This window comes from Culex pipiens, chromosome 2 (genome assembly GCF_016801865.2).
Source record: "Culex pipiens pallens isolate TS chromosome 2, TS_CPP_V2, whole genome shotgun sequence".
NCBI classification, from domain to species: domain Eukaryota; kingdom Metazoa; phylum Arthropoda; class Insecta; order Diptera; family Culicidae; genus Culex; species Culex pipiens.
In genome coordinates, this window is record NC_068938.1 from 221,415,560 (window position 1) to 221,442,296 (window position 26,737).

Genomic DNA, 26,737 nt, shown 5'->3' on the forward strand with positions numbered 1-26,737 from the left:
GCTCCTGAAAAAAATATATTTTTTTATACTTAAAAAAATGAGTAAAATAAAAACAAACACGAGTTTTCTGTCCACAAAATGAACGTATTTATTTGCCAAATTGTTGACATGAAATGCTGTGGGAAAAAAAGCTCATTTTGAGATTGCTACTGAAGCGTACATTTAGTTATTTTGTTGATTATTTTTGATGCAATTTCAACGCGTTCGTTCATTCAATTTAACAGTTAGTAAGAGTTATTATGCTTAAGATTGCCATTATTTTGATGATTTGCTTGTTAATTTACAGTATTACATCGATGTGGGAAAAAACAGCTGCAGTTACATGAAGATAGGTGTGTTACTTTTCCTAAAGTCACTGCTACACAGACCAGTGTGCAGAATCGATCGAATTTTCACTTCTTTAGACTCGATCCGGGGTGTCATCTGGTGGCCGTTTGCAGAAACAATCCGGTGGACAGGCTGCCGGTGGGGAGCTCTCCGTGGGACAGTACGTGCAACGCTGTTGGAAGTCCTCACTGGGAGCAAGAAGATTTTTTTAGTGAAATGTACTTTTTAAAAGAACAATAAGAAGAATCTATTTTGATTTTCTTATTGTATGGTTTGTTTTTTAAATGTAAGTTTAAAATTATTAACAGATCATTTCCTGCTAAATTGCAAATCAAATGATCTGTGAAAGGATTTCTTGATTTGAATGCACTGATTTTAAACATCCTCCAGAAGCATGAAACAGCTGTAAAGAAACGGCAAGATTAATGACAAACTACTTGACAACAAGCATCCTTTACTTCATCCATTATTAACAACATTAATTACAACTCAATTGCGAGCAGTCCCTCATTCAAAGTTGCTAATTGAATAAATAATCACCTATTTGAATAAAAGCAAGAGAGCACCTCTTTAGCGTCGTCAAGAATGAAACCGTTTTCTCCCAAAATCAGCCAAGAAGCCACTCGACCTTCCTCCACCGTTCGACCTGAAAAAAGCAAACAAATTAGAAAAGCTTAGTATGTTTTAAGGAAGAGGACCGTCGTCGTTATAACTTCCGATGCGGAACACGTGTAAGTGTGGCTTTAATTTGGCAGAACAGTTTGGTTGGAAAGCAGCTTCTTCGCCTTGTTAGAGTGGCAAAGCAGTTTTCGTGAAAATCTGTTGAGATTTTTGGGTCATGGAGAGGGTGGGAGTAATGATTTTCGTCTATGAAGGGTGTAATTGAATTGCTCGGATTATGTTGTTTGGCTTGTTGGATGCGGAGAACGATTTGTTTTTGTCTGTTTATGGGCTGGGAAAACATTCTTTAGGGCGTGGAAGTGCATTGTATGGTATGAGACGCGATGGTGATTATGTGAGAAATATTGAAGGATTATTACTTCTTTAATCTTTTATTTTATAAAATACAAGCCTAACCCGACAAACTTCGTTCTGCCTGTTTTTTTCGTTTGTTGACATTTTTTGCCTTTTTGCCTATTCAGCCTCCTGCACCCAGAACTGGGCATCGGCATACGAGAGGATAAAGAGCACGATTCGGTAGTAAAATGGTACTGTGTGTGGACGGAGAGGATAAATCCCGAAATTACCGTGAGTTTTTTACTCATGGTTCATTTTCAAAAAAAGTTCATCTATCGAAAAAAAAAAAAAAAACCGGTGCCGAGACTCGAACCCAAGACCTTCGGCATATTGAACCGTGCCTTTGCCGAATGGGCCACCATGGTTCGGTGACTAAGTAGCGGTCGTTTGTCCATATAAGCCACTCAATAGGATGAACTGTTCTAATGAACGAATGAACACGCGAGAGGTCTTTACTCTCGCAACATTGCACTTTCCTCACGTTTATTTTCGTGAGGACTATCCTCTCGTTCTTTAACTTTGGGTGTGTGATTAAAATTTGATTTTACGTAACTTTCTCCATACAATTTGCCGATGCTCCGGAATCGAGTGGCCAAAGTTGTAACTTTTTGACTTAAGAACCTTCCTTGGACTCATACGAACCCAACGCAGCAAAAAGCACCTCGATCCGACGCTCCGTGTTGAACTGATTCGCGTTCGAACAAAACCGTCGAAATTTTTTATATATATAGAAGATATTGTGCAAATCTCAACAATATTCATCCAGGCAAAGTAATTGGGCGATTTCATCCAACCATTGGTTTAATAAAACCAAAATAATTATACTTCTTGATACAGAAGTTATTTGAAAAAAGGTCCAAAATTCTGTAGACATGTATGCACAATTTAAGGGGTTACATACAAGTAGAAAATCACTAAATTTCATGCTACAAATTTTAAAAGTATTCGAAAAAAAAATATTTTTTTTTATTTTTTATTTACTGAGGAGAACAGAGTCGAGGATCTTTTACTTAACAAAATATTTGATACGGCCTTGTGATTGGGTTGGCTTTACTAGCAAATTATCTTCTAGTTTAAAATTTAATTTTTAAAACGGGCAAGCTTTTCCCTTAATTGTTTGATTACTTCATATTTTTTTTTTGAAAAAATCTAGTATATTTTTGAATATAAATGTAAATAATATTTTCCATTCAGTATCACCAAAACGAAAAAATACTGTTTAATGAAATTCAATTAATAGACTAATTTAAGTAAGACTTTCCACCTGCTTAATTAATGGAAAACAAAACAATTTTTTTCAACATTGTTTGTTTATTCCTACAATAATTTTAAACATTATAAATATTTGAAAATTTAATTATACAAAAGATTTGCAATGCTTTAAACAAAAATTTCTTGATCCAATATTTTACAATATGAAATGAATGAAATGATGTAAAAAAAAAATTGCGCTAAATCTGGTATTGGAGATATTTTTTTTTGAAAATTATATATTTAGGAAATTATTGAAGACGTGGTCATACATATGTCTAAAATAAGTGTTTCTACCTTCCCAAAGGTTAGACTAGGTTTTAAATCACTGAATGGTTTTTATTGAAAAAAGTTAAAAATTTCATTTAAACATTGTAAATCAAAACAAAAGATTTCAAAAATTTAAAATAAAGGTAGATAATGTGACACCAAGAAAAGATTGGTGTCACACCAAGAAAAACTATTTTTTTCACAAATTTTTAACCAGCAATCATATCAACGGAATCTAAATAAAATAAATAAATAAATGAATTATTCTAGCCATAAAAAGCAAATCTGTTTTTCTTTCATATTTTTTTTAAAATTGCAAAAAACTTAAATTTTGATACAAAATTAACCTAAACCAACCTAGAACTTGGAAACGGTGGAGTTTATAATAAAATGTAACGACATTTTCGAAAATTATGCTTGATATCTTCATAAAAAGATTTTTCCAAATTTTGAACCATCTTACATTCAAGCGAAAAAAAAGCCTTTTTGGTTCTCAAAATATAAAACATATCGAAAATAAAAAATATACTTATTTGAAAATTGTGGTAAAGAGTAAAATAAATATTTTGGTTTTTTTTTCGCGTGACTATTTTTTTGCAGCAAAGTTTAATACCTACGACTTATCCGATGCAGCTAAGTCGATCAGAAATTTCCTTCTCAAGGTATTTTTTTTAGAAAATCGACATTTCAATTTTGTGTGACTAGTTCGCAAAAATGTGTGGAGCTTTGTATGGAAAAATGTCTTCTTTGGCATAGAGAATAGATGAACAAAAGTTTCATGCAATTCACAAAACTTAATAGAATTTCTGCACTGTAAAATTACCATTACTTAATCAGCACCATACACCGTGGTTACTTTGATAGCTTATGAATTTTTCAATATAAAAATTAGAGATAATTGCGTTTTGAATTGTTTGATAACTACTTGGAAAATTTCAAAAGAAACGTGGGCAATTATTTGAAACAAGCATTGACATGTTTTTCAAGTTAATACATCAAAATTATATGAAATGAATAACCTGAAACTAGGTGATATTGATAGCTTAAGATTGTTTGGCAAAATGAAAAATATGAATTAAATACAAACGAAATTATATGGAAATAATTTCCAACAAATTTTTAAAAGTTTTGAAAGTTAGTTAACTTTAATGAGGAAAACATTCATAAATAGCACTATTTTAATACACTTAAAGTTGAGAAAGTTGATGTTCGGAAAATGGACTGCATAATCAGATATTTTTGACAATTTCACACTAAGAACAGTTTAAATTATATTTAAAGTTGAATGTTTTAATTGAATTCATAAATATCTTCAGATTTATAGGCATTTTTAGTAGAACAAGTTATAGTAAATTTGTATTTTTTTATTCATGCTACAACATTTGTTTTGATGACAACAAAATTTTATATTTTTACGAAATGAAAAATAGATTTATTTTAATTAAATTTGGAACTTATTAATATTTTTTTTACATATCACAAAAAAATGTATCAAACTGAAAGTTAAACAAACATTTCATTCTAAATTTTTTGAATGAATCATTTAAATTAACCTGACCAACAATGGCTGATTTGACTTAATAAATTGCATTTACACACTTTAATGCTGATATTTGTAAGAAACATAGTATTGATAGTCACCCCGTTTTTTTTAAATATTTTCAACGAAACTATTTTTTAGAGCACTATTAAAAAAAATCTTTTTTGTGAAAACGTACATGGACATTGTGTGGCCTACCCCAGTACATATTTTAAAAACCGATTCAATAATATTTGATAAATAAATTGAAATCTTATCAATGTCACTTGAAAACATCTTTAGGTAAATTTCTCTCACTATGAACAACTGAATTCTGAACTAGCTCACTAGATAACTTTACTGAAAATCAGGTTAGATTACTGTCAGCATAAAATAAGTTACCGTAAACTGGGGTGACATTGATAGGTTTTTCAAATGCCCGTCAAATTAATATCTAAACATTTTTGAGAATTTTGAGTATGTAAGCATTACGGGATAGCTTATTATCGAACATATATGCAAAAATGTGACTGTTACGTTGGATGTATCAAAATTAGTGGCCAAATCAAATTTCTATCAATGTCACCCCGGGCTATCAAAGTTTACGGTACGCAAAACTTGGCAAAATTTAATTAACACATTTTTATTTATTGTCCAGCTTGTTGAGATTATAAAGTTGTCTTACCATAGTACATGTTTTAAAAACCAAATCATCCGATATTTCTTCATAGTTGAAAACAATTGAATATTACCCAATGAATATTGCCCTGTTCTATGGTATAAAACAGAATCTTCAGATATCAACACTATATAACAAAATTTGATGGAATGTTTAATTTTAAATCAAAAGAACTAGAGGAAATATACCCATTTTAATCACTCTAAGCCGTTCGACCAATTCACATCACTTTTGCCGTTTCCGCTATTAAATCAACATTTTCAGATGTATCAACAATGGAGAGGCTCACTTTTATTTGATCTATTTATTTCTTTGGAACAGTCAAAAACACTTTATGAAAGCTGTAATTCATGATCAAAGTGCTGATAGGCTGATAATAGAAATAGGCTGAAAAGGGTATAGTTCCCCTACGTCCTGTTTTTTTTTTCTATTTTTGATTTCTTGTTATTCCTTTATTACTTCATAAATTTAACAGAAGATTGTAAATTTTGACCGCTATTCCGACAAATGGATTTCAAGTTTAGTGTGTTTACAAGAGAAACAACAGTTTTACCACAGATTTTTCAATTTTAGAAATGAAAAGATTTGGTTTGAATTACACGTTGAAGTGGTAACAGGTAAATAAAGATGAGCTAAACTTTATGATAAATTAATACGAGCTCACAGCCGCCCCATTACAAAAGTTCCACGCAATCGATTCCAAAGCCACCAACAATGATCACTTGCACAAACTATCCCATCACAGTAAACACAAACAATCCATCACGCTCTGGTTCAGTTCCACGTCAATCTGCAAGAAGCACTCCAATCAACTAGCCGCCAAACAATAACTGTTTAAATTTACCCATCACCTAGGCCTACTATGCTACCTCTTCTGTCCTGTTATCGAATCAACAGAACCATCGTCACTCCTGGCTAGACTCCGAGTAGGCTCTGCTTTCCAGCAAAGAAACAATGAAACACTCCGCACGGACCGAAATCCGTTCAATATTTCAACCGTCTGTCATCTGCTACCAGTCCGGAACGATTTCTCCCCGGGGGGACCGACCATCCGGTGTGTGTGAGCGTGCGGAAAGGTAGCAGATAATAGGCGACACGGTCTTTTGTGGCACGTGGCCGGCTGCTCACGCGTAGAAAGTGGCGCCAAACGCTGGCGATGGTGGTTGGTGCGTGAACTAGTCTGCTCGTGGCTTGCTGTGATGGAATGTCCTGTTGGGGGGGTTTTTGGAGACTGCTGATTGGCTGACGTTGCCCCAGTGGGGGCGTGTTTATCCAATTTCAATTCAATTAGGTGTGTGAATAAATGTTACGCTCTCACGTTTTATGGGGTTGGTCGGTTTGCGTGTCTATTTGCACCGTTTTTCATTATGTTGGAACTAGCAAGGGACTCGTAAAATGTTGTGAATGGTATGCAAATTTAACAAGTTTTTAAGGGTTTTTTAGATTATTTTTTTATATATTACAGCTTTACAAAAAAAATATAACAATTTGCATTCACGAAAGAAGATTTGTGAGAAATATTCTGTGTCTATATTTAATAAGAAATAAATGAATAAAAACATTTTAATAAATAGCTTCGTTTCAAAATGTTCACTAAACGTGCCAATTTCCAAAAAAAAAAAGTTGATGAAGTCAAAAACACATATGACACCATCAATTTGCCAGATTATTTCTGTTGGCATCATCACGTCGTTACACTTGTATAATTGATTTATAAGCCTCATTCAAAAAGGTACCTTCCCCAACCCCCCTTCCTCTATTGTCTACCGTAATAGAATTTAAACAAGATTATTGATTTTCTCCTGGGAATACAACCCCCTCACAAGAGTGAGTAAGCTAGTGAGTGAGTGAGATAGACAAAAGGGCAGGTACTAGAGCGGATTAAATAAATGATACAAAATGATTATCACGACGGCAAATCCCAAACAGCATCATCGTTCCCGTCTGATGGCGCCCCGGGCAGGGCGAATGTACGGAGATTTTGCGAGAGCGCGTAATTGAATGGCTGTTTGCGGTGTGAAAATTAATTAAATTCAAATTGAGTTGATTATATTTGTTGGCAGCGGCAAAATTTTGATTCGAAGAAGATTTTGGAGTAGGTGGAATGATTTATTGTTGTGAATATTTTCAGACCTTCTTACAATTAGTCTCTGCATAGTGAAATTAATCGATTAAAAATTATCAAAAGCTAATATTATCGAATATGAAGTTTGTGCTGTTGAAAAAAATTGTGTTTGAGTTCTTTATATTATTTTAAATAACTTTAATGTGAAATAAAACTTTTCCAAACTTCTTTTACAATGTAATACTAGGTTAATTCTCTATTCAAACGTGTTTTAAGTAATCTGTTGACTTTATTTTTAAAGACAACTTTGGTTTCGGAGTAGAGAGATTACTTTTTAAATATTTTCTGGATTTGTTAATAATATCCGATAAGCTACAGTTGGTGTATTCTTTTTCAAAAGTTTTGCAAATATGGTTTAATAAAAAAAACAAAATTGTTTAAAGTAAATAAATAGGTTTAATTTTTTGAAAGGAAATATATTTAAAAAAAATCAAAGCAGTATTTTTTTGTTGAATATTTCAGTAAACAGCTATGTATAGAAATATCACAGTTGCAAATTTTTAAACATTTATTTTTGATTTGAGAATAGGGTTAAAAAATGCCGTACACCGGAGCACCGGAGTGACATTGATAACCAGGGTGGCTTTGATAGGTTAAATAGTATGGAATCATACTGACTATGGTAGAGAAGTGTTCAAAGTAATTCATAAAATTTTGAAAAGTTTTTGAAGTTAGCTAACTAAAATTATTGAAATTTTTGGTTAGGCTGGTACAATTGTTTTTAACAGTTTTTGTCTCCCCCCCCCCCTTTAAAATCGGGCCGAAAAATCAGGGGGCGAAAAAAATATTTTTTCAAAAGCTTCGAAATTTCAATGGAATTCATGTTTAATCAGCTTAAATCAATTTAAAATGCATTCCCCTTGCGTTTAGAATCATATTTATCATTCAACATGAACTAGTTAAAAATGCATTTTAAAAACACTTTGTTCATTCAAATGTTGAGATAATGGCTTGTTATTTAAATTTTTTATTTTTTTATTTGTTTGCCCCCCCCCCCTCCATCGACCCCGGTCAGAGCCGAGGGACAAAAACTTGAAAAATTTTGGAACGGCTTTAATAGAATTATTTTAATATTTTTTAAGTGTCATGATATGACTCATGAAAATGAGTTCGAGTCGAATGCATTTTCAGATTCGGATTGGACAGTTTGCCACTAGGTGAAGATAAAATTAGTATTTTTGAAACACAATCCAAAAATTCATCAAATTTATAGGCAGAATAAAAATGTTAAATCTTCTATTTCGATTATCTAAAAAATAAAAATAGTTTTGAAGAATACATCTGACTCAAAAAATAAAATTGGTACACTTTAAATCCAACTTTAACAAGAAAAAATCTAGAGTTTTTTTTAATAGGTCCTATAAACTATTGTCTTTTATATGTTTATAGGACCTATTAAAAAAAAAAAAACTCTAGAAATATACCTATTAAAGTCACTCCGAAATTGAAAATAAGAATTTTCATCGTAGCTATTTTTTAAAAGACTGTTGAAATAAATGTTATCCAAAAATAATAAAAATCATAATATAGAGACAAACCTTATCAGTTGGAAAATATTCAGAAAATAAATTGAAATCCTATCACTATCCTAAACGTCAGGGGAAAAACATTATTTATTAAAAAAAACTTCAAAATTCTAAATTTAAAAACCGCTGTTTACATTCAAATATTTATACCATGGCATCAAATTTCAATTTACCTATTTTTTCCAGACCCGAAGGACATATACTAAAAAAATAATTGCAACGGCCTTATGTTACTATTATTTATGCTGAATATGAACAAATTAATGACAATATTAATTTTTCGTGGTTCTCACATCTTTTTCCGTTTTTTTGGTTTCAAAATTCATTGATTCTGTCTTTTAAAAAAAAAAAATAAAAACTACAGATTTGTTAAAAATAAACCTAATTATGCATTATTTGATTCAAATTCCAAAAATAAACCTTATCCGATGTATCTTTTTTTCCTAAAAAGTTTATATTGGTTTGTACAAGGTTTTCCATGAAAGTTTGAATTTTTGATTACAAATACCTATATTTTTTCCCATTGGTTTTTTGTAAAAAAATAGGGGAAGAGAGCGGGACAAAAACTAAATTTTCAAGTACACTTGTCATCATTTACAAATGAATTTATATGTTATGTCAATTTTCAATCAATGATCTTATTAACGATAATTCAGGATGAAGCAATACTCCAAAATTATTTGGAATACATTTTACTGTACCATTCCATTCTTGTCTAAGAAAGACAAGAAAAATAACTTTAAAAGGGAATAAAAACAACCAATCTTCCTTACAAAAGTATATTTTTTGTATGAACCGTAAAATTCGAGCACTGTGAAGCATGTATAGAATAAATAACGTTCCTGTAATGAGAGGTAAATTATGCCAAATTTGTGAAAAATCATTTAGTTCCTATGAATTATAATTTATACTAACAAACTGCCCCTGTTCGCATAAATGTTCTAAGGCAGTTCTCTAGGATTTCAGTCATTCGATTTTTTTTGTATTTTTTAATCCGACTGAAACTTTTTTGGTGCCTTTGGTATGCCCAAAGAAGCCATTTTGCATCATTAGTTTGTCCAAATAATTTTCCATACAAATTTGGCAGCTGTCCATACAAAAATGATGTTTGAAAATTCAAAAATCTGTATCTTTTGAAGGAATTTTTTGATCGATTTGGTGTCTTCGGCAAAGTTGTAGGTATGGATACGGACTACATTGGAAAAAAAAGATACACGGTAAAAAAATTTTTGGTGATTTTTTTATTTAACTTTTTATCACTCAAACTTGATTTGCAAAAAAACACTATTTTTATTTTTTTTATTTTTTAATATGTTTTAGAGGACATAAAATGCCAACTTTTCAGAAATTTCCAGGTTGTGCAAAAAATCTTTGAACGAGTTATGAATTTTTTTATCAATACTAATTTTTTCAAAAAATCGAAATATTGGTCGCAAAAATTTTTCAACTTCATTTTTCGATGTAAAATCAAATTTTCAATCGAAAAGTACTTTAGTAAAATTTTGATAAAGTGCACCGTTTTCAAGTAAAATCCATATTTAGGTGACTTTTTAAAAAATAGTCGCAGTTTTTCATTTTTTTAAATTAGTGCACATGTTTGCACACTTTTGAAAAAAATATTTTTGAAAAGCTTAGAAAATTCTCTATATTTTGCTTCTTTGGACTTTGTTGATACGATCTTTAGTTGCTGAGATATTGCAATGCAAAGGTTTAAAAACAGGAAATTTGATGTTTTCCAAGTCTCACCCAAACAGCCCACCATTTTTTAATATCGATATCTCAGCAACTAATAGTCAGATTTTCAATGTTAATATATGAAACATTTGTGATCTTTTCAAAAACAATATTTTCAAAATTTTTAAACCAAGACTAACATTTCAAAAGGGCCAAACATTCCATATTACGCCCTTTTAAAATGTTAGTCTTGATTTGAAAATTTTGAAAATATTGTTTTCGAAAAGATCGGAAAATTTCACAAATGTTTCATATATTAACATTGAAAATCGGACTATTAGTTGCTGAGATATCGACATTAAAAAATGGTGGGCTGTTTGGGTGAGACTTAGAAAACATCAATTTTCCTGTTTTTAAACCTTTGCATGGCAATATCTCAGCAACTAAAGATCGTATCAACAAAGTCCAAAGAAGCAAAATATAGAGAATTTTCTCAGCTTTTCAAAAATATTTTTTTCAAGAGTGTGCAAACATGTGCACTAATTTAAAAAAATGAAAAACTGCGACTATTTTCAAAAAAGTCACCTAAATATGGATTAAACTTGAAAACGGTGCACTTTATCAAAATTTTACTAAAGTACTTTTCGATTGCAAATTTGATTTTACATCGAAAAATGAAGTTGAAAAATTTTTGCGACCAATATTTCGATTTTTTTTAAAAATCAGTATTGATTAAAAAATTCATAACTCGCTCAAAGATTTTTTGCACAACCTGGACATTTCTGAAAAGTTGGCATTTTATGTCCTCTAAAACATATCAAAAAATAAAAAAAATTAAAAATAGTGTTTTTTTGCAAATCAAGTTTTAGTGATAAAAAGTTAAATAAAAAAATCACCAAATTTTTTTTACCGTGTTTCATTTTTTTCCAGTGTAGTCCGTATCCATACCTACAACTTTGCCGAAGACACCAAATCGATCAAAAAATTCCTTCAAAAGATACAGATTTTTGAATTTTCAAACATCATTTTTGTATGGACAGCTGCCAAATTTGTATGGAAAATTATATGGACAAACTTATGATGCAAAATGGCTTCTTTGGGCATACCGAAGGCACCAAAAAAGTTTCAGTCGGATTAAAAAATACAAAAATTAAAATTGAAGAAAAAAGACCGATTTCGTAGAGAATTGCTCTCTATATGCATTTCAATTTGTATTACTTATGTGTGCTTTTACAGAACAAAAACTACAAAAATGTGCTGTACCGCTAACCGGCGTGACATTGATAGCTATAGTGACTTTGATAGGTTTTAAATTATCCGAAAAATGAAAAGTTTTAATTAAATACGTGCGAATGGTATGGAATCATACTGACATACAACGACCTCTCGAACTCTTCAATTTGTGGAAAAATCAAAAACCTTTCAAAGTCATCACGGTTTACGGTTCTTTTTTTTAGAAAATTGAAGGAAATCCAGTTTTTTCGTGGAAAACTAACACGTAAACTTCCTTTGCGTTTTTCCCAGCATGCTGTTTTTGAATATGGGATATTTATTCGAACATGGACAGTTATGTTAGATTTATTACTAATCGAATTCACTATTTAACCAACTGTAATATAATTTAAATTGATTTCATATTAATATTCAGTAAATTTGCCTTTCATCATATCCACTACTAATAAATCCATTTGAGCTCTTTCCAGCACGAAGTCCATTTGTGATATGGAGGACTGCACCTTCAACCATATCTCGATTGGTCCCCATGACATCCCAAAACGCCACATTTTCCGGATGTGACCGTTTTTGGAACCTTCGGTACACTCTCATGCGCAAGCGCCGATATCCATCTCAACTCAACTCTTTTAGGACCCTGGTGGTGCTGGTGGTTCCTTATTTAACACGAGCATGGACCATCTCCCTCGCACTTGATTAACAGCTGCGCAGTCAAACTTCTCCTGCGGAGTTCATCCGGCCAAAGGATTGTGATTGGTTTATTTACCTTTCAAAAGGCGGTTTTCGAAACATTATTTAAGACTATGTTTGCGCGTTATTTACCTCTACGCGATAAAGTTTAATTATGTTTTACTCCTCCTCCTTCGTGGATTGCGTTGGTGCATTTTTGTTTTTAGATAAAAGTTCATATATGTGCGTTGATTTTTCCTTATATTTTGAGGAAAACGTTGGATTTCAGCAATCACTAGTGGAATATTTGGACAGGCGGTGAAAATTTTGAGCCCACGCCGGAAGTGGCCACTCTTGATTTGAATCCTGGTAGGTCTGGTAGGTATTCGCACCGGCAGCAAGCTAGCTTTCGGCGACGAGACCCGGACCCTTCCACGGGGACAACTCAACGTATTCGCTTCTCCTCGAAAACCAAGAATGACGTACTGAGGATCTATAGACCAAGTATTGGCGTTCGTGATCGTGAAGAACCAATAAGACCTCTTTTTTGCTCGCCCGTTTGCAGTAGAGAATTCGATTTCCTTGCAAACGGCATATACTCAAAGTTTAATGAACTCAAGATTAACTTCTTTTTTTTTAAATTGCATCTTAATAAAAGATATGTTACTCTCTCATTTTTACTTATTTTGTTTTTTTTCCCAAAAAACCAAACTTCTCAGAAACACCAAATAAGCAAAAAAAATCTGTATAGTATCTTAAAAAATCTCTAGATTTATTAAATAATATTAGAAACAACTTAAAAGGTAAAAAAATGATTATTCAAAAATTCCGTTCATCACAGTAGTCATTGATTGATACTGCTCTCGTATTGAATCATTGCATTGTCACACTAGGGTGTAATATCAAAATCGATTTTCCAGCACAGCAATTTTTCAGTTCCTTTTGGGGTCCTAAACAACTCCCCAAAGTTTGGGAACGATTGGTTTAGTCCTCGCTTTGCGCAAAGCGATTCAATTTTCCATATAAATTTGTATGGGAAAAACCATTTTTTTGGGTTTTGATATTTATAAAATCCACGTTTCACGCTGTACTGAAACCGGATTCATATTCGAATACTCTGAAAGATGCTTTACAACTTTCCCGAAGAGAGTATGGTGCTAACTTGCTCCTAAAAAAAGATACAGCGTGTTCAAAACTCGTCTAAAACGTGTTTTTTGCTCGAAAATCGAGACGAGTTTTGAGGACGCTGTATCTTCTTTCAGGGACAAGCTAGCACCGTACTTTCTTCGGGAAAGTTGTAGAGCACATTCCAGAGCATCCGAATATGAGTTCGGTTTTAGTACAGCGTGAAACGTAAATTTTATAAATATCAAAATCCAAAAAAATGGTTTTTCCCATACAAATTTATATGGAAAATTGAATCGCTTTGCGCAAAGCGAGGACTAAACCAATCGTTCCCAAACTTTGGGGAGTTGTTTAGGACCCCAAAAGGAACTGAAAAATGGCTGTGCTCGCTAAATTTGGACAACTTTATTTTTTTCCATACAACCATATTACACCCTATTGTCACACGTGTGCGTGTCCGTCCCTCCTGGCATGCTTCGATTCTGTTGCCGTTCTGGTGGCAGAATGTTTGCCTGGATCCTTGCCGCCAAACGTGGCACCGCTATAATGTAAGTATTTCCTCCCACGACGGACGCGTGAGGAGCGACAGTTACATTTTGTGCATTGTAACTAAAACATGCGCAGTAGGCTGCGAGGACGAGATTTGAATTTGCTTGCGGGTGAATTTGGGAGGGGAAATCGTGAAATTCACGTGACTTGGATAGAATTTTGAATGCAATTGAAGAATTTGAAAGCAAGTGACTCGTTTCTGTGAAATGTTTGACACAAGTTATAAGTTTCTAAAGATTTTTTCGGTTGTCCCTTGTATTAAATATAACAAATACTAATTTTCTAAAAACGACAAACAAATTAATCGTTTCCTCTAACTATCCACAACTAATATCATTTGGAATATCGTTTTTTAACTTTAAAACTAAAAATAAATAACACTTTTGAATAACTAACTAAAAGTAGCTGTAACTTGAAAACAAAGAGTATAATCATAATTATGATTATAAAATTTCTTTAGTCTTTATCAAATAAATTGTAATTGCCCGTTTATTTTTTTTAATTCAACCTAAAAGAATATTTCAAACGGCTTATGTTATCATTAGGGCTAGTGATTTTTCGCGATTTCGCGGAAGCCGCGAAATCCGTGAAATTTGGTCTTGGCCGTGAAATTCGGCGTATACCGTGAAATGCCGCGACATTTATATTTTTATTAAATATACTGCTGTCGAGCAATCCTGACCGCACCAACACTAATGCAAATCGTAATTTTTATAAAATTTCTCTGGCACATCCTTGCCCAGTCACGGCGTTTTGGCAGAATTCTAGCAGAGCTGAATATTCTATCGGAATTGTAGCAGAAATGTTCCTCCATTGAAGCAGGATTCTGACAGAACCAGCTCTGCTAGATTATTTCGTGACTGGGTAATTGGCGATTGTTACACTGATAATCAGCATTAGACATTTAGTCAATTAACTTTTACACACTTGTATGGGATTTTCAGTTCAACTATGATTACACAATAGTGTGTTACCATACTTGAGCTGATAAATTCCATACAAATGTGTAAAAATTAACTGAACAATGTGTAATGTTGATTCTCAGTGTAACGAGCGCACCCAGAATTTTGACAGCTGCTTACGGAAGTGGTGTTTTTTTCCAAGTTGCGCGTCGCGAGCCATTTTAGCAGGTAACAAAATGAAAACAGCAGTAAAAATTACGTGTGTCGAGCGAGCTAAACAGTACCCAAAAGGAACACTACATGCGGACGAAGGCCAATTATTTTGTACGTCTTGCAACGTAACATTGGACCATACCAGAAAGGCCACCATCGGCAAACACCTAAAATCACAAACCCACATCGGAAAGGTCCAAAAGCAGCCAAAGGATGTAACGCATTCCGTGCAAAAACAAACAACGGTGGTGAGCGCATTCCACAAAGCCACAGCATCTCGTGATGCGCGAAACGTTTCGCAATTTGAACTCGTGGAAGCTTTCGCATCTGCAAACATTCCGCTGTACAAGCTTGATCATCCGAAGCTCCGAGACTACCTGTCAAGGAATGTCAAAAACCTTGGAGTGCTTCCACAGTCCACGACCCTCCGATCCCAAGTACTGCCTAAGGTTTTCGATGTCGCACAGCAGGAACTGCGAGAACGTGTTGCAGCAGCTTCTTCGATCGTGATTGCCGCTGATGAAGCCTCGGACCAGCAGGATAGGTTTATCTTGCACATTGTTTTTATCCTGCCCGTCACTTCCGGACAACAAGACAAGATGGAGGCAGTCACTGCGGATCTGGTTTTTCTGGATAAGGTGAACGCTACAACCGTTTCGAGAGCTATCATTCAGACGTTGACCAAGTTTGACGTCGATTTTGACAAGGTTGTCGTCGTGCTGACGGACAACGCAACTTACATGACCAAGGCCGTGACCAGCTTGAAAGTGCTCCTGCCAAATTGCATTCACCTCACATGCAACGCTCACATTCTGAGTCTGGTGGGTGAAACATTTCGTCGGAACTTCCCTGCTGTGGATAGAATGATTGCTTGCTTTAAGTCTATCTTTGTGCACTGCTCTTCGCGCAAGCTTCGATACAGGGAATTCATTGGCCGAGAGTGCGGCTCTGAAGTGCCCTTGCCTCCAGTGCCAGTCGTGACTCGTTGGAACAGCTGGTTCAGAGCTGTCGCGCACCATGCGAAATACGTCGAGCATTATAAGAAGTTCATTGAAGCCGAGCTACTTGTTTCCGCCCCAACCAGTGCTCTTCTAGAACTGAACGATCTGTTTAAAACGGATTCGGTTCGGGTCGATGTCGTCTTTATCATGATGAACTCGGCCAAATTGATGGACCTGCTGACCTGGTTCGAGAACCGTCAAGTAACAATCCATTTGGCTTACAACAAGGTGGTTGACCTGATGGCCGGTAAGATACAGATTTTGTTTTAGTTTATAAATTGAAAATTAATTTTATTTTATTAATGTAGAGTTCGGTTCCAAGGGAGAGAAGGAGAAAAACAAGATCTACAAGAAGGCGTTTCAAGATGCAGCTGCCAAGCTGAACCAATACTACACCGAAACATCAGCTAGATTCACGCAGCCAGGCCTCAGCTTCATGAAAGCTGTCAGAGGATTCGATCCGGCTCAAGCAAAAATCCTTTCTTTGGACGGGCTGAGCGACGGTATTCCGGAATGCGCTGAAAAGTTGCCGAAAATTGAAGGAGAGCTAGCAGCGTACAAACAGTGCGCTCTCGAGATAGAAGATGGAGTCAAACCAGCTGCCTTCTGGTTCAGCCAGAAAGACCGTTTTCCTAATCTGTCCCGAATTGCTATCCGGTATTTATCTGTCCCAGGAAATTCGGTAGATGCGGAGCGAAGCGTCAGTGCATTCAACACGGTAGACACGGTAAACCGGCAGAGCTTTGAAGAAAACAATTTGGCATCACACGCTATTCTTGTTACAAACTCGAAGATCTAAGCGTAAGCAGCCAGAAAAAGCAAGCAAATAAAATGAATTGTTAAAACTAAGAGTTGTTTGCCGTATTTAGTTATTTTAGTATTGAAAAAAAAACACTTAATTGCATTTTCTTTCCTTAGTTTTGAAAAGCCGTGAAATCGCCGCGAAATTTGGATGTTTTCTGAAATGTACACCGCGTAATTTCTTTTTTTTTGCCGTGAAAAATCACTAGCCCTAGTTATCATCCCAGAATTTGCACTACGAAAATAGAATTTGAAAATTGCGAGAGTTAAGAAAATTGATTACTACGTTTCAAATTTTACCAATTTTTTGAAATAATGTTTTATTTATGGTAATTCTTTTATAGAAAAGATTGAATCTACAGAAATTAACAAAATATTTAACTGGAAAAGGTATTATTCTATGTGGGATTTTTTTTTCATAAGAGCAATTCTTTGAGACTTTGGACAACGATTTTTTTGCATTTTGTACATTTTCCATGAACAAAATGCCACTTGGCATCAATAGTTCGCAATAAAATTTTAACACATGGTCAGGAATATGTGATTTTGGGTCTGTTTAAATTTTGAGGTTGATTTACAAAATTTTGAATTGATTCTATTCAAAAGATCGGCAAGCTTCACGACACATTCATTTTTTGACATTGAAATTGGACGCATATTTGCTCAGTTATAATTTCTTAAAAACTCTATTTTTCCTGATTGTTTTTCTTTCTGATGCTGTATCTCAGCAACCTTTAATCGAATATTCCATGTCTTTGAAACAAGTTGTCAAGCTTGTTCATAGATTCTACAAGTAAAAATCGTCACGTTATCAACAGTAACAAAAAAAAACTATTTCAGGTGGCTATGATTTGAAAACGGTATACGATAAAGAAAGTTATGTTGTTATGTTATGTTACATCTAAAAATAAAGTCAATCAACGAAATTTTCTAATGTTTTCCAAAAATAATGATTTTTTCGAAAATTCGCGACACTAACTAATCTTATGAATTTTGACCAAATTGTGTCGCTATTATTCTGCACGATTCAATTTTATGTGTGAAAAGTAAAATTAAGAAATGGGTTATTTTTTGGAGGGACCATCCATAAACCACGTGGACACTTTTTTTTTATCTGCATCCCCCTCCCCCTGGTAGACAATTTCCATTAAAAAAATCCTTTTTGTATGGAGCGTGGACAACCGCAAACCACTTTTAATTTAAATAAAGAATTAAAGAAAGAAAAAGACTAAGTTTATTATGATATTGCTTCTCCCGTTCATCGAAATGTTCAGCATATTCTTATTAGAATGCAATGTTATCAATTATGTAACCAATATGTATTCCCTATCAACATTTGTACGTTTTTATTTTAGTATTATGTCCAATTTTACCTGCGGTACGCAAGAGGTAAGCACCTTAAAACAAACTATTCAGCTTTTTCATATTTTGCTTTATCCTCAATTCACCCCACGTTCAGTTAAGAGATGGCAGCACCAGTTGAGGTGAAACTTTATCAATGAGTAGTCTTTCCACACTGCTGTTTGAATTTAGCTGGATAGGTGATTTATATAAATTTGTATGTTTTTGATAATAAAATTTTAATTAGCAGAGATAAATGCACACTTGAGAAAAGTCTTTGTAATTAAAAAAAAGAATAAGCTGTTATTTTTGAATAAAGTATTCAAACACTTTTATAACTTTTTTCCTTGTTTTGATTCCAGGATTAATTTTTTCAAGTAATTTGGTGTGCCAACTTAAATTGCAAATGACAAATTTAGCAAAAGCACAGGAACATTTTTTGATACATTACCGACTGTATTAGCTGATTTTGGAAGTATCAATATTTTGTTATCTTTTCATTAAATAAATAATCAGACGATTGAAGATTTTTTTTACATATTTTTTTTAAATATTTTTGCTTGTTAATAAAAGGATTATACATTTATAAATAAGCAAAAAATCAAGCCTGGAAAAGAAAGTCCTATAATTATTCAAATGATTACAAAGAAAAACCAACGATAGAAAAAAAGCTATGGAAAGGCTCAGATTTGTTTATATTATTTATAGAGGCTGAAACAGAGAAAAAAAAACCTTACAATAAAACTGCTAATTGCATAATACTCCAACCAAAAACATTCGGTTGAATACGTGCTTAAAACACACAGTTTTTTTTTCTTCACCAAAACTCAAATTTCTAATTCCATAAAAGTATCCTTCGTACCAAAAAATTGCTATTGGTAAAACATTCGTTCCACCTGATTAAGTATGCACCCCGAACTGCGCCAAGTACCTTAACCATATGCGTCATCCCTGCGACCCAGTTAAGGAAATAAAAAAAAAAACGTCGAATAGTTTAATTTGCATTATTTTTTTTTATTTCGTTCGATCAAATTCGTTGCAGGGGAAGTGCAACTGCAACGGATGTGGCACGTTCCAAACCTTCGAAAGTTTTACAACAACAACAAAAAACAGCATATGAGGGGTTGAAGTGAAAAAAATACGCAGAATGTTGGCTTGGCACCAACACATGGAAGATGATTCCGTTTTTTTTGTGTCGTTGCAACCGATTTTTCACTACCCTCACGATTTTTTTTGTTCGTTCACCCTCTTCGATTTTTTCATCATTATGTTTGTAACGCACGTACATTTTATGCGACTCTGGAGGGTTTTTCCCGGTGGCTCGTGGCACTCAAACAATGAGAAAAATTGCATTTTCTTCCCGAGTCGGGTACGGGACAAATCTCCCTTGGCAATTTTTTTATGGGTAAGCTTCCACCGCGGCCAACTGGGACCTGGGCCACCGGCACCCTCCTTTCTTGGTGATTTTTTTTCTGTCGGGATTGCTTCAATTGGGGTGTAAATCGTCCTTCCTCAGTGTGCCATGCAATATCACCCAGATTCTTTTTTTTTTGAAATTTGGTTTCCTTGTTTGGCTGCTCGGTGGTAATTTCAAACCCCACGTCCTTCCGCGCTTCCCCGCGTGTAATGTGATAGTAAATTATAAGTGCAGACTAGACATAACGTTTTTTTCTCTGTGCTTTTTTTATTCTCGCTTCCATTCGATTCGATAGATCGATGTTGAAGGACTGAAGCATAGGAAGTAGGCTTTGACGCCAGGAGGTCGGATTTGATAGCTGTTGGTACAGGGTTCGTAGCGTTTTGCAAACCTAATTGTAATTCTTGTAATTCATCAGTGATTTTTTTTTTTTTACAATTTTATTAAAGTTTCATTGGGTTTCTTTTTTTGAAGAATTCAATTCACAAAACGTAAGAAAAAACCCGATTTAATCCTACCCAATAAAAAAAACTTTGTAAAAATCGAAATAAATTACATTGAATAGATTAAAAATTTGTTAAAAGCAATGATTTGTCATGTTTCAAATGACTCAATATTTTACAAAAAAAAAAATAACTCTATAATTTGATAAAAGATTTTTTATTTAATGTCATTTATTATTTATCCACATGCTAGAAATTTATTTCAACAATTTCGGTCAAGTTTTCCTATTTTCGTTTCTTAAAATTTAAATAAATCAAAAATAAAAATGGTTTTTAGATTAGACCATAATTATTCATTAAGAGTTATTGAAATAATATGCTGAAATTATGACGAAGACGCTAAATCAATTTAAAAATGTCTTCACTAAATTTAGATTATTACATATTATTCAAGCACCTTTTATTTCATGAAATTGGCCAATTAAGTAAAGGGTTGTTATGTTTTCATTATTACTTGGAACCTGTTACAATTTCGCTCTCTTGTAGAAGAGGGCCAAAAAATAAGGGGACAAAAATTTTTTTTTAATAACATAAAATTGTTGTTCGTTCATTCAAAACTATTTATAATATTTGTAAATTTCTAGTGCACAGAACTGCCAAATGCTTTTACCGTAAACAAAAATTTCTCGTTTAAACATAGATTTTTTGAAAACGGGTCTCTAATGCATATCAGAATCATTTTTATAAGAAAAAATAGTTGAAATGGTGGCTTGTAGTTTCAATTTTATACTTTTTTTGGCCCTTTTCCACCCCCTCGTCTCAAGTCAAGGGACATAACTTTGAAAATAAATTTGCAATGGCCTTAAAAGTATACTGTCACATTTTCGTATTTTTAATTTTTTTGAATCAAGCTTTTCCCGGCAAACTTCGTCCTGCCCTTTTTTTGGTTTGTTTCAAGTTAGCAGTAGATTGTCTATTTATTTTTTTTCTGTTACTCTATTTGTTCTGTTTCTCTGTTACTGTACGGGTTTTATCCTTACCATAAGGATTTTTGAATCTCTCGAGTATTTTTGTCCGACTGGATTTTTGTACGGATTTTTTCCTATAGTTTGCGTTTGTACGGAATTTTGTGTTGACTTTCTTAACTTTTTTTCTATTTTTTCGCTAAGAACAATTTTTGATTTCATTGTGCTTGTTTTTTTAGAATGTTTTGGCATTTGTTGAAATTTGTTTTGCAAGTTTGTCTTTTCTCTTTTTTTTAATTTTGCCTGTTAAAGTTTCGATGGACGGAAAAATGCAAGACGTTGTGATATCCAGTGAGTTGAGATTATTTTCTGGCTGAACGTAAGCTTGTGAAAACCGACAAATGTTCATGTTAATTTTACAAAGTTTTGAATGTTGATAAAGTTTTAGTTCAGCAAATTGCTGCTTTTTTAAAAGTGTTTTAATGCGTGCTAGTTATAAGCGCTCTGATATCAAAGTTAATTGTTTTTTTTAGACCTAACTGTTTTCATTTTGAAATTTCAATTTTCAAAACTTATTCAAATAATTTCTCAACAGTGTACGGCGTTTGTTTTTCCTAACTCATTCCAATATTTCTTTTTATTTCACTCTGCGCTCCTTTTTTTTTCTTTTTATATAATTTCTTTTTCTTTAGCTTCTTTTTTTCTACTTTAAAAGCAGCTTTGCATTTTAAATTCCTTTTCTTTGCATTTTTTTTTCATTTTTCACTTTTTTTCAATTTTGATTATTTACGAACCTGTAAGAGTTCAATCTAGAGCAAAAACTGCAAGTTCTTTATTTTCTTACTGTCTGCACTTTTGTGAGAAAAGTGGGCTAATTGTGAGTTTTGCCTTTCTAACCTCAATGAGGTTTTTTTTAAATCACTCGAAAATTAACATCTTTATTTGACCTCCTACACACAAAAAAATATTTCCGAATGTTACATCATTTATGATGTAACACTTTTGCACGTCGTTAATCATTTTAATTTAAATGCAATTTGTTGTAAATTAGCAACAAATTATACGTAAAAACATGTTATTACGTGTGATTCAACCGTTTACGTCTAATCTCAAGTTTACATCAACTGAGTTTACATGTGATTCATTTTTCCGTGTCGAGTAAATTCACATATTATTTTCTGTGTAGGTCCACCTTAACGTAAGCATATCGACTCAGAATCTAATTCTGAGCATATTTCGGTGTATGTGTGGTCGGCAGTTTATTAAAATAATTGCACTTGGCAAAATAGATGTTGTGATTGGATTCCATAAAGTGAAATGTTTCTAAACCAACTTTTACAAAAATCCAAAGATTTATATCATTCACCTCAGTCAGCTAAAATTCTCTTCAATACCACCTCTGGAAACCCCAAAAATCTCCGGTGGACAGTAACCGTTTTTTAAGCTGGTCATATCCTGAAAATATGATTAATTTCTTGTCAAATGCACTTGAGTAGATCATTTTTTTTTATTTTTCAGCAAAGATACAGCATTGAGTTTTTTCGTGTTGTTTCCACGCACCTTTTTTAAAAATCTGCGTTGTAACGTTACGAAATGTTAAGCTTTTGCAAAAATAGGAAACTGTCTTGGTTTATTTTAACTTAATTTACTTTCCAAAAGCTTATTTGCATTTTCAATCCTTTTTCTTCGTTTTTAAATGAATCTGTTATTTGTAATCTTTTTCCTTTTTTCAATATTTCTATCCTGTTGGCCTTTAATCACTTATTAGAAAACAATTTGATTCTTCTTAAAAATAATCTGAAATAGTTTTCGTTCTGCCGGCACTTTTGTGTTTATTTGAAACTTTTTTTATCCTACCTTTTTTCACAATTTAAATGTCTTCTTCATTTTCTACATTTTTGTTTATTTCGATTTTAATTTCCCGTCATGTTTTTTTCGTAACCTTTTTTTCCATTTCTATTTTTTCCTTTGTTTGTTCCAGACAATGTTTCCATTTCCATTTCATTTTTATGTCGTATTCAGCCATTTTCTTCCTTATTTGCATTGCATTTGTCCTGACTTATTTTTCTTATTTTTTCTTCTCAAACCTAAAATAAATGATAATCTTTTAATATTTTTACTTATTGGGCAATACTCACAACCATACCATCAAATTAAACTTTGCGGCTTTTTTTCTTTTCACTCACTACATGAAACATTTACACCTTTTGACATTTTGTTTTTTTTTTCTTTGTTATCTTATCTTGACGCCTCCTATGATCATAATTTCTTTTTTTGAACCGTTTCCCGTACAATCGGCAGGTGTTCCGGATTCGGGACCAGAGTGGCCAAAGTGTCAACTTATTAGCGTAAAAACCTTCCTTGGGCTTATACGAATCCAACGCAACAAAGAGCACCTCGATCCGACGCTCCGTATTGAACTGATTCGCGTTCGAACAAAACCATCGACATTTTTTATATATATAGAAGAAGATTAGGTCAACTTGCTTGTAATGGTAGTTCAATAACTTAAAACAATAAAAGAAGTTAGCAAATTTAAGAAAAAGCTATTTTATCACGTCTTCAAAAATTGTGATTGTGCTATTGATTACAGTTATTGATTACTAAATTAAGTTCAGCAATCAAAATTATGATATATTCGGAAATCTCAAAAGTTCTTCAGCTTTTCTGAAATCGTCAATGGGAAATAGAAAAGTATATTTAAAAAAGATTAATGTTTTAATAATTTATAAATATTGTTCTATAAGGTTAAAATGTATGCCAAAATCAAGCTTCAACTGTTCTGCCCACCTTTGGATTCGCAACGCCACCGAGAGAGAGAAAAAAAACCTTCACGCAAATTGGCATTAAACTCTGCGCCTGCTGTCATACTCTCTTCAGCGAGGTGAGTCAGCTTGGCTTCGACCGTCGCGGCATAGAAAGTCCCGAACACACTACCGAAGTAGGCCTGGAACAACCACCACCACCAAGAGGAGCACGGAAACGTAGAAGAAAAAATGATTCAATTCAAGGATATTTCAAAAGCCGTTATAATATAATCTTCAGGGGAGTGAAACCACCCACAAAAATGCACACTCACACACATTTGTGTACCACGTGGCAAGGAAGAAAGTAATTTTGTCTACCCTAGCGATTTTTTTTTCATCGTTTTGCTTGCTTGAGGGATGATTTTTTTCACAAATTTCGCGAAGGGTGGAAGATATTTTGGGCTGGGGATGTCACTGGGATGAAAATGGGAAATTTTTCTTCATTGTGTCATATCCGTTTTGTTCGCGTAATAAATTATTTTTCAATTAAAATATCGATGCTTGATTTTTGCTCCTGCTGAAACCTGTGTGCCGTTAATCCACAGCCCCCAAAAGTTGATCCCACCCTAAAGTTTCGAAAAACACGAAGAAAGAATCGCATTTCATTAATGAAATTCATTGAAATAAATTTTTATCTCGATCAGTACTCGCTCCGTTTCGCATCCTTCTGGTGCCGCTTATTTACATATAATTAATTCGGTCCAATTTGCGAACCGATTCCGAAATCCACTGCCAAAAATGTGTAATTTCGGAAGTTGAACTTCAGCTGAGCTCCGAAACCTTCCCATCTCACCCAGAACATGTTCGAATGAAGCAATCAGGCTGTAGTTCGGGGTGGAGGCGCCCAGCAAGCAGATCCAGCAGCAGATCTCATCCGACGTACAAGGGGGCGGACATCAAACGGCACGTTTTTGAGGCATTGCCCCTTCCGATGCTGGGAACTTCTTCTGTACAGTAGGGCAAAGTTTCAAAATTTAGTCTGCTTATTAATCTTAATTCAGAAAATGTTGCAAAACAAACTGTAAATTCCCAATATATTTAACTTAATTTAATTATTTTTTTTGGTAGCGAAATTTTGGCGAAAAACTTTAAATATGATCAAAAAATGTATAGTTAGTCGATTTGACACAATTTAAATTCGGTGGTACCAAACATACAGTAAAATAGTTTAATTTTGGAATGTTGAGGATTTGATAGTTGATTATCACCTTTTTCGATGTAATTTTACATCAGTTTACTTGTAATGTATGACAATCATGGTATATGTATACAGAGATGCAAATTTACACATTTTCAAACGTAATATAACACATTTAAATCACACAAAATATGACAACATGTTTTTTTTAAGATGTGCACTGTTTCAATATAAATTAGACATTGTTAGATTTAAATTAACCTTAATTTTAAATTCAATACCTCTATGATTCTTTTGTTTTTTGTTTCGAAAGAAACCTGGTGCGTTTCACTGCGTGATTTCGAAATATTATCGCTTGAAAATTTGATATTGTGTACCGTCAACTGGGGCGAATCGGGGCAACAGTCTGAATAGGGACAGCACTTTTTAGAGCACTTAAAAGCTTGGAATTTGGAATGCGATGCACTTTTTCTGTTGTTCTGGGTCTGATCTATCCAAAACTGTTTAAAAATACCTAAGTATTGTGCAGTAATAAGGCTAAAACGGATGTCTTAATTCGCCATATGTGTTCCGTTTCGCCCCAGATGATGATACTTAAATTTTGACCAAATAAACTAAATTTTCACTGTAAAAAAAAACAAATTTTCTAGGTCATATTTAGTTATATTGATTTGTTGCGATGTCATGGAAGCCGCGAAATCCATGAATCCGCCGGAATCGTGAAAATTACTCACATTTACATATATTTTTTTGTTTCCATACCAAAACCATTTCGGATTTTTTTTTAAATTAATTTTCAATTTTTAAGTCTCATCCAAAGAGTCTTTTATTTTCAAGTATGAATATCTCAGAAACTAATTTTCCTATTTTCTATGTTAAAAAATTAAACATTTGTGAATATCTAATCTCTTCGTTATATTTAAATTTTGGTATCAAAACTAACATTTAAAAAAGGTCATACATTCAATATTACATTAAAAACTGAAGCAAAAAAAAATTGATCGAGAAAATTTTCTTTTTTTTTATATGATTTTTTTCTTCAAACATCACAACTCGGCGGCAATTTTTTGTCCTTTTCTATGGCTCAGACGTTGCGATTTTTTGAGATTTTGGGGGATTGATTTTTTTTGTGGAAAGCAAGTTTCTTAAAATATGTTTTTTAAAAGTGTGAGCCAATAAACAAAAAATCGAATTCTATTTCCTATTTTGGTGGAGAATTGTTCAAAAAAAAGCTTCATAAGCATTTCATCTGAATTCATTTATAAGAAGCTAATGAAAAGTGAGCAAGCAAATTTCCATCAATAGCTTTGCAAAATAATTTGTTTCAATAGTAAGAAACAGCAAAGTGATTAGAATTAGGTCTGAGGTCCTTATCTGCTAACTATACGAGATTTTTTTCTCTGTGAGCCTTTGCAATTTCATCCGTTTTGGTCAGTTCAGTGATAAAAAAAACTGCTATTAAAAATTAAAAAAAATTAATTAAAAAATTTTCCCTTTGAAAACTAAACAAAAATTCCTTTTGCTGAAAAACAAAAGCTGCTGCCGAAACTTATTGACTCACAAACATCAAAAGAAATATATATTTCTTTTTAATTGTTTCCTATTGCCGTGGAATCTCGATGTGTTGTTGCATTTTGGAATGCAGAGAGGTTCAATTTTTAGTCATTTTGTAATTTTGCGAGAGAAATCTTTAGTCATTTTGTAATTGGACCATTAGTAAATTTACATTTATCATATGATTCAGT

The 26,737-nt window shown here is 33.2% G+C and overlaps 1 long non-coding RNA gene and 1 pseudogene across 1 annotated transcript; one reads left to right on the forward strand and one right to left on the reverse strand.

The window, feature by feature from the left end:
- Positions 1-69: 69 nt before the first annotated feature.
- On the reverse strand, positions 70-6,205 carry LOC120426390 (uncharacterized). Its single transcript, XR_005606693.2, has 3 exons — positions 5,933-6,205; positions 634-973; positions 70-515 (listed from the first exon to the last, which is right to left on the reverse strand). It is a non-coding gene; the product is annotated as an uncharacterized LOC120426390 (long non-coding RNA).
- A 9,060-nt stretch (positions 6,206-15,265) lies between these two features.
- On the forward strand, positions 15,266-16,897 carry LOC120426388 (uncharacterized; annotated as a pseudogene).
- The last annotated feature ends 9,840 nt before the right edge of the window (positions 16,898-26,737 follow it).